The sequence below is a fragment of the Sus scrofa genome, chromosome 15 (assembly GCF_000003025.6).
Source record: "Sus scrofa isolate TJ Tabasco breed Duroc chromosome 15, Sscrofa11.1, whole genome shotgun sequence".
NCBI lineage: Eukaryota > Metazoa > Chordata > Mammalia > Artiodactyla > Suidae > Sus > Sus scrofa.
Genome location: NC_010457.5, coordinates 126816780 through 126832932, shown reverse-complemented (window position 1 = coordinate 126832932; position 16153 = coordinate 126816780).

Genomic DNA, 16153 nt, shown 5'->3' with positions numbered 1-16153 from the left:
TCATTTGAGTTCCTCTTTTTAGATCCGCTTCCTGGGACCACACTTGGCCTCAGACATATAAATCCAGCTTCCCTTAGATGTTCTCTAAGACCAAACTTTGCATATAGGAAGTTTACAGCAGAGTGCTCGCAGGAAATTATGGCTTGAGAGAAGAAGAATTGGGTAGAGACTGAATGCATTGCACTTGCAAAGAGGCCTCAGCTGATCCCACAAGAGGTATCCCATCTAGGATGACCCTTCTGAGTTGACCAAGACTGAAGCCAGTGGTGGGTCTCTCCACCCCTGCATTAACTGGTCATGGATATGGGCTCTCCCTGGGGAAGGGGTATAACCTTTGTGAAGCAGCCTATTTAGACCAACACACCCCACAGCTGGTGGCTCAGTTCCGATTTTGGAGTCATGATATCTACAACATCTGTTCCCATCACACGAGGGAAGAGCAACAGATACAGCATTTGAAAAAAAAAGTCTTTTTTGACAAGGCAAATGACCGAGCAAGATATTTAACTTGTCTTGATCTCCGGTGTTTCACATGGAAAATAATCTACTTATTTTCTTCTTTTTCAAATTATCTTGGTTATTCTCACTTAGCTATTCTTTCAGCTGTATTGTAGATTTACCTTGTTAAAGCCCCATTAGGATGAAATTCCATTAATACTTTAAATGAAATTAAAATAGATATATGGATTAATTTGGAAGACAATTGTATCTCTTCTATGGTGGATTATTGAATTTTCTTTCGCTTCTTTATTCATTCTCTCCCTCTCTCCCTTTCTCTCTCTCTTTCTCACTCACTCCCGTGTGATACTCACTCCTGTGTGATTGTCACTCTTGCTTTTCTCTCTCTTTCAGATAGCTTTTTGTCAGCTCAGGGTGCTACAACAAAACACCGTAGGTTGGGTGGCTTATAAAGAATACGATTTTGGGAATTCCCTCCGTGGTTCAGCAGGTTGAGGACACAACACAGTGTCTGTGAGGATGTGGGTTCAATCCCTTGCCTTGCTCAGTGGGTTAAGGATCAGGCATTGCCAAATGCTGCTGGGTAGGTTACAAAGGCAGCTCCAATCTTGCATTGCCATGGCAACTGTAGTTGCAGCTCCAATTCAGCCCATAGCCTTTGATACGCCTCAGGTGCAGCCCAGAAAAAAAAAAAATTGCAATTTTATTTCTCACAGTTTTGAAGGCTGGACATCTTAGATCGGGTGCCAGAATGATAAGAGTTCCGACGAGAACCCTCCATCAAGTTGCAGACTGAGGACTTTTCTATCTTCACATTGGCAGAGAGAGAGCGCTCTGGATTCCCTTTTATAAAGGCCCTGATCCCATTCATGAGGGTATCACTGTTATGATCTCATTATCTCCCAAAGGCCCCACCTCCAAATACCATCCCATGGGGTATATGATTTCAACACACGAATTTGGGGTGGAGCCTAAATATTGAGTGCATTGCAGATCGCCGCCTTCAGTTACATTTTGGCATGGTGAATAGGCATTGCTGAATGTTTCTTTTAACTGCTCTAGGAATATCCTCTTTCTTTTAACTGCTATATGTATCCTCTTTTGGTTTTTAGGGTTTTTTTTAGGGCTACACCCACAGCATATGGAAGCTCCCAGGCTAGAGGTCTATTGGAGTTGCACTTTCTGGCCTACGCCACAGCCACAGCAATGCCAGATCTGAGCCACATCTGCCACCAACACCACAGCTCATAGCAACAATGGAGCCTTAACACACTGAGCAAGACCAGGGATCAAACCAGAGTCCTCGTGGACCCCAGTCGTGTTTGCTACCACTGGGCGGTGATGAGAACTCCCTGAATCATCTTTTAGAATTTCATTTTTAATTTGCCAAATTCATAAGCTTCTATTGTTGGATAGGATGAAGAATTTACTCACATTTTCTAGAGAGGAAATTTCATTTATTTCATTTAAATGGATAACATCTTTTTCAAATTTATCAGCATTGTTTTCAAGACAGTATTTTCCTACATTAAAAAACCTAATCAAGGAGTTCCTCTTATGGCTCAGCGGTAATGAACCCAACTGGTAACCATGAGGATGCCAGTCCAATCCCTGCCTCAGTGAGTTAAGGATACAGTCTTGCTGCGAGCTGTGGTGTGGGTGGAAGAATTGGCTCGGATCCTACATTGCTGTGGATGTGGCTGTGGCTGTGGCTGTGGTGACCCCTAGCCTGGGAACTTCCATATGCTGTGGGTATGGCCCTAAAAAGATGAAAACAAACAAAAAAGAACGAAACCTCTCATCAATGCTTATATTTAAGTCCTTCTAAATTCTAAATTCTAAATAACATTTCATTCTGGTAAGTAAAGAATTTTTCTTTTTCCTATTAGACTCTTTAAAGGTTTGTTAAAAGTTTTTTGTTGGGGAGTTCCTGTCATGGCGCAGTGTTTAATGAACCCGACTGGTAACCATGAGGTTGCAGGTTCGATCCCTGGCCTTGCTCAGTGGGTTAAGGATCCAGCATTGCCATGGGCTGTGGTGTAGGTCACAGATGTGGCTTGGATCCCGTGTTGCTGTGGCTGTGGTGTAGGCCGACAGCTACAGCTCCGATTAGACCCCTAGCCTGGGAACCTCCACATGCCATGGGAAGCGGCCCTAGGAAAGGCAAAAAGACAAAAAAAAAAAAAAAAAAGTTTTTTGTTGGACTTAGTATTACATTGTTTTTCTGTTTTCAAATTCTATATAACTTTTTATTTTTTAGTAATTATTTTTATGATGACCTTAATTTTTGTTTCCTGTCTTTTAAGATTTTAATTTACTTACATTAGTTTTTTTCTTGCTTAAAAATGAAAACCACTATTTTTTCTCAGAATTTGGTTTTTGTTTTTGTTTTGATACTTATAGATATATGTGATATATGATGTTGTCATTTTTATTCTTTATTGACCAAAAAAGAACACTTTGTTTGAAACCTTGATTTCTAAATGACTGGACTTTTTAAATGCTTTGAAATTTTACATTAATTTGAACTTTATTGCATTTCACTAAAGGGTTTATAAAACTTCAAAATTTTGAACTATATTGAGGTTTCTTCTCATAATAAAATATGACCCAGTTTTTAAAATCTACATCCATTAAATAAAAAAATACAAATTTTGTGATCAAATTCCTCTATATCCATTTATACATATATATATATAATCTATCAAAACTTTGGGTTTTAACTGCCCCCATTATCTATTTTTATAATATTTTATCAGCCACAAAAAAGTCATGACTATTAATTTTCTGATGAGGTTTTTATCTTTATAGAAGATAATCTCTTTCTCCTACTGATCATTTTTTAACCTTATCCACTGTTTACATGGTTTTTGTTTGTCATAGTATAAAAATTTGCTAGTGCAAGACCCATTACTGCTATCCACTGGACATTTTCCATGATGATTAAAAAAAAAAAAGAACTATGCAGCTGCAATACAAATGTTATGCTCCAAATTTTTTTAGAATTCTGCCTTCACTTTTTTGATATCCTAGAAAAAACTTTGGAAGTGAGGAGTTTAGAGTAGAGGAAATTAAAAACATGAAAAAATGTTCAAGCTTCACCAGAGGGAGAAGGTAAATCAGAGTTCATTCCTGCTTATCAAAATGTCTAATTTTAAAAGCCTAAGTGTATTTATGGATAAAAGAATTATATGGTATTACTTAAAATTCTCTGTAAAAAATAAAAGATCGAATAAAGCAATGCCTTTTGTTGTATATATGATGATATTAAAATTGCTATTTAAATGGGACTATTAGGAAATATAGAGGTTAAATAAATTCAGAAAGAATTAAAAAATTGGCAACAGTAATTAAAAATGTACAAATTATCATAATAAACATAAGCTCTCAGTTTAAAAACATTAACTTGTGTTAACACAAAGAAGCAAATCGTTTGCTTGTAGTGAAGAATACTTAAAATTTTTAACACAACAAAGTTGAATAAGTAATAAATAACTACCAACCACAAACAAAAAACACATAAACAATGGGTGACAAGGTTAAAAAACTGGTCAGTAAGACAAAGAGATTGCATTCTCTAAAGATACAAACCTCATCAGAAAATCAATAGTCATGATTTTTTTTGTCTGCTTTTAAGCAAGGGTATTTTTTTTTTTTTTCTTTTTAGGGCTGCTTCTGAGGCATATGAAGTTCCTGAGCTAGGGGTCTAATCGGAGCTGTAGCTGCCAGCCTACACCACAGCCACAGCAACCCAAGATCCAAGCCATGTCTGCAACCTATATCACAGCTCATGGCAATGCTGGGTCCTTAACCCACTGAGCGATGCCAGGGACTGAACCTGCATCCTCATGGATACTAGTCAGTTTCATTACCACTGAGCCACGATGGGAAGGCCAAAGGGTATATTTTTCTAATTCACATGAAGGCAGCATATGGACTATTCATGGGTTTGTTTAATACAATATGAGATACGTTTGTTATAATTTTAATGAGCTCTTCTCTTTCAAGATTTATTGTTAGTATTTTTATAAAGTTGCACATCTTCATTAAAATTAATATAAGGTAAAAGCAGAGGAAAGTCTGCTTTCAACAAAGATGGAGAAGTGGAGAGCCAACTCATCTTTCTGCCTTAAATAAATAGAAAGCTAAGCATTCCCATCGAGGCTCAGTGGTTAACGAATCCAATTAGGAACCATGAGGTTGCAGGTTTGATCCCTGATCTTGCTCCATGAGTTAAGGATCTGGCATTGCCATGAACTGTGGTGTAGGTCACAGATGTGGCTTGGATCTGGCGGTGCTATGGCTCCGGCATAGGCCAGTGGCTACAGCTCTGATTAGACCCCTAGCCTGGGAACTTCCATATGCCACAGGAGCAGCCCCAGAAAAGGCAAAATGACCAAAAATAAATAAATAAATAAAATTAAAAATTAAAAAATTAAAAAATGAAAGAATTCAGCAGCAGCAGCCCTGCCCTGCAAGACAAGATAAAGGAAGTGTTTCTTTCTGGCAGGAAGAGAGGGATATTGAAACTGAACAGGGCCCTGTGGGGCTCCTGAGCACAAAAGCCGTTCTGTGTCCCCCATTTCTTATTTTTAGAAAATGGGCCTCATTCAGCCTCTGTGGCCTTCCCTGAGTTCAAAAAGGCAAGTTCAGACAGTTGGGGGTTGGGGGAAGGAAGGGATGCAGAGATTAAAACCGGGTGTCTTGGAGCCCTTTCCTTGCATTTCTCTCTCGCTCGATTGCCCCCTAAACACAATCACCTGCACCCTGAGCACAACTGCCTGTGAATGACAGATTATGCTAAGCACCTGATTTTTTCAGGGACTTTTCTGGCTTGATCTCTGATCAATATGCTCTTTTTGCAAGTATGGTTATTCTAAAAATAGTCAAGATGCCATAACCCAGAAGACCACTACCAGGACCACACCGAGATCTCCTGACTCCAGTTTTGGTGACTAAGATTCCCCAAAAGAAAGAAGAATGCATGTTTGTTCCAACCCTCATTCTTATCTGAAACCCTGTTTTCCCCCTTTTGGACTATAAAACTCCCAGAAATTCTCCAAGAGAGAGCACAGTCTTTGAGGCATCATCCTGCTGTGGTCTCCTTTGCCTGGCATAGCAATAAAAGATAATTTTTTTCTTCTTCACCCAAAACTGTCTCCACATTTCTGTTTGGCACGGGTGGACAGAGGCCAGATTTCGGCCACAAAATCCATGCTCAGGTCTTGGTTTCAAAGCACTATTCTTCAATAAGTGGAACCCAGGCTCCTTAGAGAAATGGCTGATTCCAGGATTGGGACACAGAAAACTCTTGTAGCTCTTAAGCATCTTGTGATACAGAAGGAAGGAGGTACTCGGAAAACAAGAGGATGGAGGCATTTCATAGGGACACAAGAGGTAATTTGGAAAGGAAAAAAAAAAAAAAGCTCATACTGGAATTAACCACTCGGATAACATGTGCAATAAAATGATGTAGTCATGGGTTATATGCCAACATAAAAAAATAAATAACAACTAAGTCCACATTGATGTAAACAAATGAGTAAGCAACTAAATGGAGAAGCAAAGAGAGGCAACACTTCCTGATGGAAGAATTACAAACAACACAACATTTTACATAACTTAAGGATTGTTCTCAGAGTTTGGACATATTATGTGAGAAACCTTGGGTCACTCAGTTCCCCACAATAGAGTAGAGCACGATCCGTGCCTGTGGGAGGTTGAGCGGTGTATGGATTTTCCAGGCTTCTTCGTTATCTAAGCTTCATAAAACCAGCAGGAGAAGATAGATTGTCATTTCAGTCCCTGGGCAGCACCACTGGGGGATGGGGGATGACGATTCACCTGAGCCAGCTTGCCTCAGGGTATCAAATAAAAGAGTAGAAGGAATAGCAGTGTTATAAAGTGTTATATGATCTTCCACAGACTTATGTTCATCAGTAAAGCTGGAATGTTTTGATGTGGCTCTTCTTTGCATGAACAGCTTCCTAGAGACAGCTCAGCAAAGCTGCGTTGTGGTTGTCCTGCAAGGGTGGCTGAGGGAGTAACACCAAGCTAGCAGACAATAATTACGTGCATTCTCTCCTGCAAAGGGAGATGTAATGGGGTGAATATAGAAGCGCTGTCAAGAATTTCTGACCAGAGTTCCCACTGTGGCACAGAGGAAAGGAACCCAACTAGTATCTGTGAAGATGCTGGTTTGATCCCTCGCCTCACTCAGTGGGTCAGGGATCCGGCGTTGCCATGAGCTGTGGTATAGGTCACAGACACCGCTCAGATCCTGTGTGGCTGTGGCTGTGGTGTAGGCCTGTGGCTGTAGCTCTGATTCTACCCCAGCCTTCCATATGCTGTGTGGGTGGCCACAAAAAGTTAAAAAAAAAAAAAAAAAAAAAAAAAGGAATTCCTGATCATTCAACATTAAAAGAAGGCTCTTGGCGAAAACACATACAAACAACAAAGCATACAGGAGTTCCCTTATGGCTCAGCAGGTTAAAGTTTGAGTGCTGTCACTGCTGTAGTTCTGGTTACTACTGTGGTTCTGGTTACAGCTGTGGTGCTGATTGAATCCCTAGCCTGGGAATTTCTGCATGCTGTAGCCATGACCAAAAAAAAAAAAAAAAAAAAAAGAAGAATGTTCTTTCTTGGAAGCTATTGTTCTGAGAAACCATGGCCAAAGAGTGCCTCCAGGGCCCTGAGGAGCTAACGCTGGACATGTGAGAACATGCTGGCATTGCTACTATCCCTGGTGACTGCCAGCAATGAGAAGGGGACACTGGGCACCCCTGAAAGCTCTTTCAAAGCATACAGCATGACCTAATTTGTTGTCTGCTCAGTATCCTCATAGTACCTCAAAGATGCCTCAAACTCATCACATGTAACATAAAGTCATAGCCTACCTCCAAAACCACTAACCCTTCCCCACACTGGCTCTCCACCAGTATTCTCTATTTCAATGAATGATAGTACCAACCATTATTGTCATTCGACCTTGCACATCTCCCAGATTCAGTCCACCACCATGTCCAATTACCCTTATGTCTTAGATGATTCTTAACCCTGTCTATATTGTCAAGGTCTGTACATGCAGGTTGGAAAAGAGTATTTTCCATATTCAAAGCAAGGTGAAGAAAAAACAAGTTTATTGAGGCAAGAGATGCTATTAACATAGCAGGCCGACTTCCTTATAATCAGGGAGAGCCGACCCTGGCCCCAGGCACATGGCTGTGTCTGCTTTTATAGCCCAAGGACAAAGGAGAGAAGGGAAGTGTTCTTACCATACACCTGTTGACCTGCTATTGGTTTGGGAGATATGGGGGCCTTCAGATACACTTGCTGGTTGCTTGGGCACTTATATTGCCCCTATAGAGGTGGGGTAAGGAAGGGGTTGGGGCCACATACCTTTCCTAGTAAGGGGCAGGAAGGAGTAGGCCAGGTTGCTCAAAGGGCAGGGGTGGCAATATGAGATGGGTGGGGCAATGATAAGGGTTTGGTAATTATTGTTTTGGTCAGAGGCTTTGAGTTCCCATGTATATATATCTTCTCTATGTCCTCATTAATCTACCCAAATAAATGGCCATCAGCTTCTTTCCTGGACTAAAACTGCATTTTTTTTTTCCTTAACTGCTTTTGTTGCCATCCCAAACGCCACACCATAGCCAAAGATTTTAGAAATGCGAATGTAACGTGAGCACACATTTCTTAAAACCTACCAAAATCTTCTCACTGCTGTTGGAATAAAAACGAAAATGTTTCAAATCTCACACAAGGCCTTTCATATTCCAGACTTTGCTTCTGATTCCAGATGGGCTGGTAACAATGCAATATCTCTCCCATCCCCTTCTAAGAACTTGCATAGGAAGAAGAGAAAGAATCCAGGAAATACATTTCCCATAGTCTTTGTCCAGGCGTAGAGTTTGTGGATGACAGGCACTCATGCAAGAAGGCAGAACAGAGGAAATTCTATTGTCCTCCTGGGACTGTGGCAACAGAGAGCATAGGCAGCTAACAGTGAGAGTCACAGCAGCTTCTAGCAAGCTCTTGAAAAGCACATGCTTTGCTGAAATCCTTGAAAGCAGTTCTATTTTTTCCTTGCCCTTCAGTGGTGTTTTCTCTGACCTTCAGTGTCAGCTTCTATGATACATGCTTCTTTAGCCCTTTCAGTGGCTTCCTATAGCCCTGCATTTCAGACCCACAAAATATAGAGGGATGTCCGTTTCCTAGACCAAACCTTGACTGACACGACTTTTAGTTCTGGAATGGGTTACAGGGGATGAACTTTAAAGATGAGACTATAAAATTGGTTTGCAGGTTTGATTAGATCTAATGCTGTAATGACCTCATCACCAGTGAAATATGGGCATCATTGTTTTTTTCCCACTAGAATCAGACTCTGAGACAAAAATGTAAATACAAGAGGTTCATCTGAGAGGTGACCCTAGTGATCCCACCTACTAAAAAAAGTGGGTAAATGAAAGAACAAGGAGAAGAAAGTACGCTTTAGAAGTCCTTTATCAGAGTCCCCTCTGTGGCTCAGGGGTAGTGAACCCAACTAGTGTCCATGGGGTTTCAGGTTTGATCCCTGGCCTCTCTCAGTGGGTTAAGGATCTGACGTTGCTGTGAGCTGTGGTGCAGGTCATGGACACAGCTCTGATCCCATGTTGCTGTGGCTGTGACCTAGGACGGCAGCTGCAGCTCCGATTGGACCCCTAGCCCTGGAACTTCCATATGTCGAGGGTGCAAGCCCTAAAAAGCATTAAAAAAAAAAAAAAAAAAAAAAAAAAAAAAAAGCTCTGGAGTTCCCGTGGTGGCACAGTGGTTAACGAATCCGACTAGGAACCATGAGGTTGCGGGTTCGATCCCTGCCCTTGCTCAGTGGGTTAAGGATCCGGCGTTGCCGTGAGCTGTGGTGTAGGTTGCAGACGCGGCTCGGATCCTGCATTGCTGTGGCGTAGGCCGGCAGCTACAGCTCCAATTGGACCCCTAGCCTGGGAACCTCCATATGCCGTGGGAGCGGCCCAAGAAATAGCAAAAAGACACACACACAAAAAAATAAAAAAATAAAAAATAATAAGCTCTTTTATCAAGACTTCAGCCAGAGCTCATCAGTGCTGGACGTGAGTGGTACTAGAGGCAAAGTATATCATCATACAGAGTGAGCCCTGCTGAGGGAGGATGCTAGGATTTCCATCCACTAACTGTCCGTGCTTTTATTATTTTTATTTTTTACTTTAAGTTGATTTACAAGGTTGTATTAATTTCTGCTCTACAATAAAGTGATTCAGTCATACATATATACATATCCATTCTTTCTCAGATCCTATTTCCATGTCAACGAAAAAATATGTACAAGTTGAGAATTATGTTTTCTTCAGTGGACAGAACTGAAGACTTAAGCCCACAAGGCAGCATTTTAAGTAACCCTGAGAAAACTGCTCTGAGGAGATGAGGGGGTAAATAGCATATATAGGAGTTTTGTGACAAAGGGCAGATAATAGGAACAGAAGATTAGGAAAACGAGATATGGAATTTAGCTCTTTCTTTGTATGAGAGGCTGCAAACTAGTCATGGTAAGGAATTTAGCTCTTCCTTTGTATGGGAGGACACAGAAATCTGGACTCGCTGAGGTCATTCCTTTGATATGCATCTCACTATCTGGGGCCATTAGCCTGTGTTTTCACACCATAAGTTTTCTCAGGGTTCTTCATGGGGTGTGGCTGCAGTCTGAGGGCTGTGCATGGCTGATACTCTGTTTCCTTCCTGAGTTCCCTGAAGTCTCACTTACTCACACTTACAGGTAGCTGCAATCCCTGATGACTGCGGCATCCTTTGTTTACTGATATGGTAGGCATTATTTTATTTTTCACCCATATAGGTTATCACAGAATATTGAGTAGAGTTCCCTGTGCCATACAGCAGGTCCCCATTGACCATCCATTCCGTATACAATAGTGGGCATATGCCAGTGCCAAACTTCCAGTCCTTGCCTCCCACCATCTGTCTCCTTTGGTAACCATAAGGCTTTTTTTTTTTTTTTTTTTTTTTTTTCAGTCTGTGAGTCTGTTTTTTGGTTTTTTTTGTTTGTTTGTTTTTGCTTTTTAATGCTGCCCCTGGTTATATGGAACTTCTCAGGCTATGGGTTGAATTAGAGTTGACTCAGAGCTACAGCTGCCAGCCTACACCACAGGAATAGCAACACGAGATCCAAGCTGTGTCTGGGACCCACACCACAGTTCATGGCAAAACTGGATCCCTGACCCATTGAGCAAGGTCAGGGATCTAACCCGCAACCTCATGGATTCTAGTTGGATTCATTTCCTCTGCTCCACAACAGGAACTCCCGTTACTGTTTTTTTAAATGAGTTCATTTGTATTATTTTTTAAATGCCACATATAAGTGATATCATAAAATATTTCTTTTTCTCTATCTGACTTATTTCACTTAATATGATAATCTCTAGGTCCATCCATATTTCTGCAAAAGTCATGATTTTATTCTTTGTTATGGCTGAGCAGTATTCCATTGTATATAGTTACCACATATCCTTTATCCATTCCTCCGTCAATGGACATTTAGGTTGCTTCCATGTTTTGGCTACAATGAAACTTGGGTGCATGCGTCTTCAAATTATGGTTTTCTCTGGATAGGTGCCCATGAGGGGGAGTGCTGGGTCATATGGATATTCATTTTTGCTTGAGGCTGCTTCCAGGAAAGTTGATTCTCCAGCCTATTTGGCTTGCCCTGAAGGCAAGATGAGGATGCTCCAGCATCAGGAACAAAAATAGAGAAGTTCTCAGGCAGAGAGTCACAGGTATTCACAGCAAATAGCCTGCAATAGAAGAGAATACAGAGGAAATATGTATGGGGCACAGAGCTCTAAAGAGACCCAGGCAGACCCTCACACATTAAGTAGAAAAAGAAGATGTTTACATTATAACCTTCAGTTACATGGAGTCAAACATCTGCACAAGGTAAGGCTTTAGAAGACAAAGAAGTAGTTGCCATAAATGTGACTTCATATAAATGCACTTAAGAAACTAGAGAAAGAAACTGACAAGATGAAGAGTTTACATTGTGAGTTCAAGTCACAGGGTAGCGTATCATAAAGATGATGGGACTTCCTTGAAATAATTCCCTGTAATCTGAATTGGCAAAGTGAGATTTCTAAAAAACTAAAGTCTGATCCAATAAACGGTCGAATTATAAAGCAAACTGAATTACCGCCTTGAGAAGGCTCTTAAGTGACAGTTAAGTCATTGATGGAAAAAGAATGGTACACTAATAATAGGAATGAACATATTTCAATGACTCTTAACTTTGACCTCCCCCCAGATTTTTCGGAATTTTCCTTAGCAACAAAAGCAGCCTCTCCTTTTCTCCTCTGGGATATGTTATTAGCCTCTGTTTGCCTGAAGACCACAAAATCATTGTCAGCATGACACTTACTGACTATTTTAACCATTTTAAGTGTATATTTCTATGGCATGAAGTACATTCTCATTGTAGTACAACTATCACCACCATGCATCTCCAGAGATTTTTCATCTCCCCAAACTAAAACACGGTCTCCATCATACGCCAGTTCCCCTTTCCTGTCTCCCTGCTGGCCTCTGGCCACCCTCATTCTACCCTCTATAAACTTGACAATGCTAGATGCCTCATATAAGTGTAATCATGCAGCATTTTTCCTTTTGTGACTGACTTATTTCACTTCACATAATGTCCTTGAGGTTCAGCCACAAAGTAGCATAGGTCAGAATCTCTGACCTCTTTAAGGCTGAATAGTAGTCCATTGTACATACAGTCCACATTTTGTTTATCCATCCAGCCACTGATGGGCATATAGATTGCTTCCACCTTCCAGCTGCTGTAAATAATGCTGCTAGGAACATTGTTGCACAAATAACTATATGAGTCCCCGCGTTCAATTCGGTTGAATACTAGTGAGCTTATGAAAACCACTTGCAATAGAGCATCAAGCTTCAGTCTTTGACAGAAGCTTCCCTGGCATTTGGTGTTCACATCTTTGATAACTATTCTCCAGCCCTCTCATGTTACATATGCCCTTGCATATCTTGAATACATAACATGGCTTCTGTTTTCCTGGCTTACATTTAATGGTCATGCTTCATGCTCCCTCCCATTCATTTTCTGTGCTCTGGTGATACTTTCATTATCGGTTTTGCTAACCATGCTCCCCCCTACCCCAGGGCCTTAGAACTTGCCCCTTTGGGTGTTTGAGTTACTTTTGATATACCTCTTTTTTTCCCCTAATTAACACATCGTCTTTCAAAACTCAGCTCAGTGTCACATCTTCAAGGGAGAATTTTCCTTCTCAGGGACCTTTGAGCATTATCTCCTCTTCCCTTAGAACACTTTACCTTGGTTTCTAATTTTATATTTACCTGTGTTCTTATTTAATTAACATTTCTGTCATGGTCCAGGCACAGAAGCTAAGCTGTAGGTGATCAGATTCTCTGCTCACTTTGTTTTTCTAGCACCAAATTGCTACACTGTGTAGCAATTACTAGCTATGATTTCAAGTCATTTTGGAAGCCTGTTAAAGAACTGTGAACTCCAACAGATGCTGGTATTCTGGAGAGGGCATTGAAGGATATAGTAGCTTAAAACCAAGGGGTTCAGGTTGCTGTTTGAGTCAACAGCTTAGAACATGTCAGAGCTGAGAACACACTTACTCATATGGCCAATAAGAAGGGGGAAGTGATCTGGTCAAGGGGGATGCTGTTGTACCTTTGTTCAGCATGATAGAGATTGGGGGCTTGCCCTTGAGACTTCCTTGAGGAAGGAGAGCATTGATTTCTCACTGCTGCCTGACCTCAGCCTCTGCTCACCATTGCTGAATAGGAATGCAGAGACAGAGTTTTGGGTGAAGGAGGAAAAAATAACATTATTGTTTTGCCAGGCAAAAGGGAGTCACAGCAGGCTAATGCCTCAAAGACTGTGTCCTCCCTTAAGAGAGATCGTAAGGGTGGTTTTTTAGATTTGGGAGTGAAAAATAGGCCCACAGACAGGGATCAGTATAGAGGCAAGCTTGCATTGTTTTCAAAGCTGGGGTTCAGTGGTCTGGGGGCCTTCTTTTTGCAATGAAGTATGCTTCATTATAAGTATGTATGACTGGGTCACTTTGCAATACAGCAGAAATTGACAGAACATTGTAGATCAACTATGAAGAAAAAATAAAAATCTTTAAAAAGAAATTTCCATTTATTGGAGGGTTTAGTTCTACGGGAGAACTCAAAGATGTTGTATATATTCCTTGTGGAGGGACCAGGACACTGCCCCAAGCCTGCGCTATTGTTTCTTGAGTGCCTCTCTCTGGTCTCTGCATCCCCTCCCTTCTCTGATTAGCAACTGTTTGAACTTGCCCTTTGGAATGAGGGAAGGTCATGGGGGCTGAAGTTTATTCCCTAAAAACAAGAAATGGGGGACACAGAAAGGCTTCTGTGCCCAGGAGCCCACAGGATCCCACTTGGTTTCATCACAGCAAAGTTTGGGGGCTTTAGAGAGATATCAACTCTTCAATACCCAAGGCAATTCAAATGGAAACTCAACCACTGTATCAGGGAGTTCAGTGGCTGAGAGGAAGGGTTAAGTGAGTCTTTTTTTTTCACACATAAGACACCTCTGGATCTCAAACAGTAGTCTTCAGAGATTCAGAAGGAAAACATAAGTGCCCAGGAATGGAATAAAAAGAAAAACACAAGTATGACAATAGGAGACAAGTTGTTTGTTTATTTAACGAGGTAGATGCTTCTGCTTTCCTTATGAAGGCTGCACGTAATTGTCAGAGACCACACTCCAAACTGGACGAAGAGTTTCTGATTTGACAATCTGTTCTTCGATTTAAGCAAGCATAAATAAAACATAACTATGTACTCCTGATTTAACCGTGTACGTAAGTATGTATACGTGGCCTTGTACATAGCCCCAACTAACCTAAACACTTGTATTTCTATAAAGTCTAAACACTGAAAATTATATTCTCTCCAAAACTGAGAACTGATTCATCTGATTATAATTACAATTGTACAGGTCTCGTTGTGAAGAAAAAAACCCTATTCATTTATCGTAGATGACTCTCTGAAGAACATGATGGGAACTCCTAAGCTACTAGTTTTTCTCTTCTGACCCAAGTTTCACCTAAATTTCTGAAGTGATTAGTGCTTTCATGACAATGAAACGTATCCTAAATAATGAAGCTCATCACCATCTCCCAAAGTTCTCTTCAAGGAAAACAAGCTCAAGTCATAAAGTAATCATATGATAAAATTGACTGCCAACCCATGGCTATGCAAAGCTGCTTCAAAGTTTGGTTTCCCTCTAGTTTTAATTACCCAAAGTCTATACGCTCTAGGTTATGAGTAGAAATAGGAAAAGAAGAAGAGAATGTGGCCCAGAGAGCACAACTTGAGGGAAAAGCACATGAGTTGATGCAGATTCCTGTCTGATCAGAGAAAGGCAGAGGCCATAGGTGTTGGGAAAGAGGAAGGCCAGAGGCATCCAGGTACCTTTTGCAAACTGCAGACTCTCAGGACATGAAGGTGAGAAGGCAAGGGCAGGGGGTTAGAAGGTCAAGCAGCTACAAGCAATCAGTCAGCCAAATTGCTGAAAGCCCAGGGCAAGAAAGGCAAAAGTACAGGTTTTGTAGAGCAGTGGCAACAAGGAAGAAAATTTGGATTCAGTGGCAGCTGTCACTGTTTACTTCTCACCCTAGAGAGAGTCATTCCTGAGTGGACCCAGACTGCAGGCTGGGATTGATGGTAACAGAGAACAGCTGGCGGCATAACAAATATGTGTGTGGGGAGCAGATACAATTCTCTGGCAAGGAGATACTTCCCCGAAAAACAGAGCTTCCCTGTAATGTTATCCTCAAGGTCCACATTAATGGTACACACTACAAACAAAACCGTGTTATAATGAGAACCAAAGCACACACTCCCAGGAACTCAAAACCTCCTTGGAGGGAATTCAAGATTGGCTCAGTGCTTGATCCCAGCCTTTTGGATTTCGTGTTATGGTATAGTTCCACCCTATAACTACGACATTCTCAATGAAACCATATGCAATCTTATTGCAGTTGTGTACATGACATGAAAGCTGTGCTTCTCTGACACCATCAACATAGGGAAAATGAAAATTCCATCTGCCACCTGGCCGTGCGAACTCTAGGATGGAAAAGCAAGTGTGTATTTGGGATGACACAGAGCCCTTCTGAATGAGAGACTCTTTTCACTTTAGAGCATTATATCCACATAGATGTAACCTTAAATTAAGGTAGAGAAATTTTATTTCCAAAAGAGAGTATTCTTGAAAAGCTCTGAATGTTTTATCTACTCGCTGGGGTGGAGAAAATCTTAAACTCAAGAGAGAAATGGGAAGTTTTATCTGCTTCTGCCTGGTCTTTAGATTTTTTTCCATTCCTCAGTTCCCATAAAATAGTGTTGTCATGCTCTGTGAATGCACAATGCAAGAAGCATATTTGACCTTTGTGCAGATTCTATTCCACCACCTATCCCCAGACCAGCTCAGATAGATTCAAGGGGGAGAGCATGGGGAGGGAAAGGAAGGCTGGACGGTTGTGGACGTGAGTAAAAATGGAATCATGGAGTCTTCTGTCAGGGTCACAACAGCCTTTACTCTAATACAGGTTTGATTCATTGAAATTATCTGCAACAG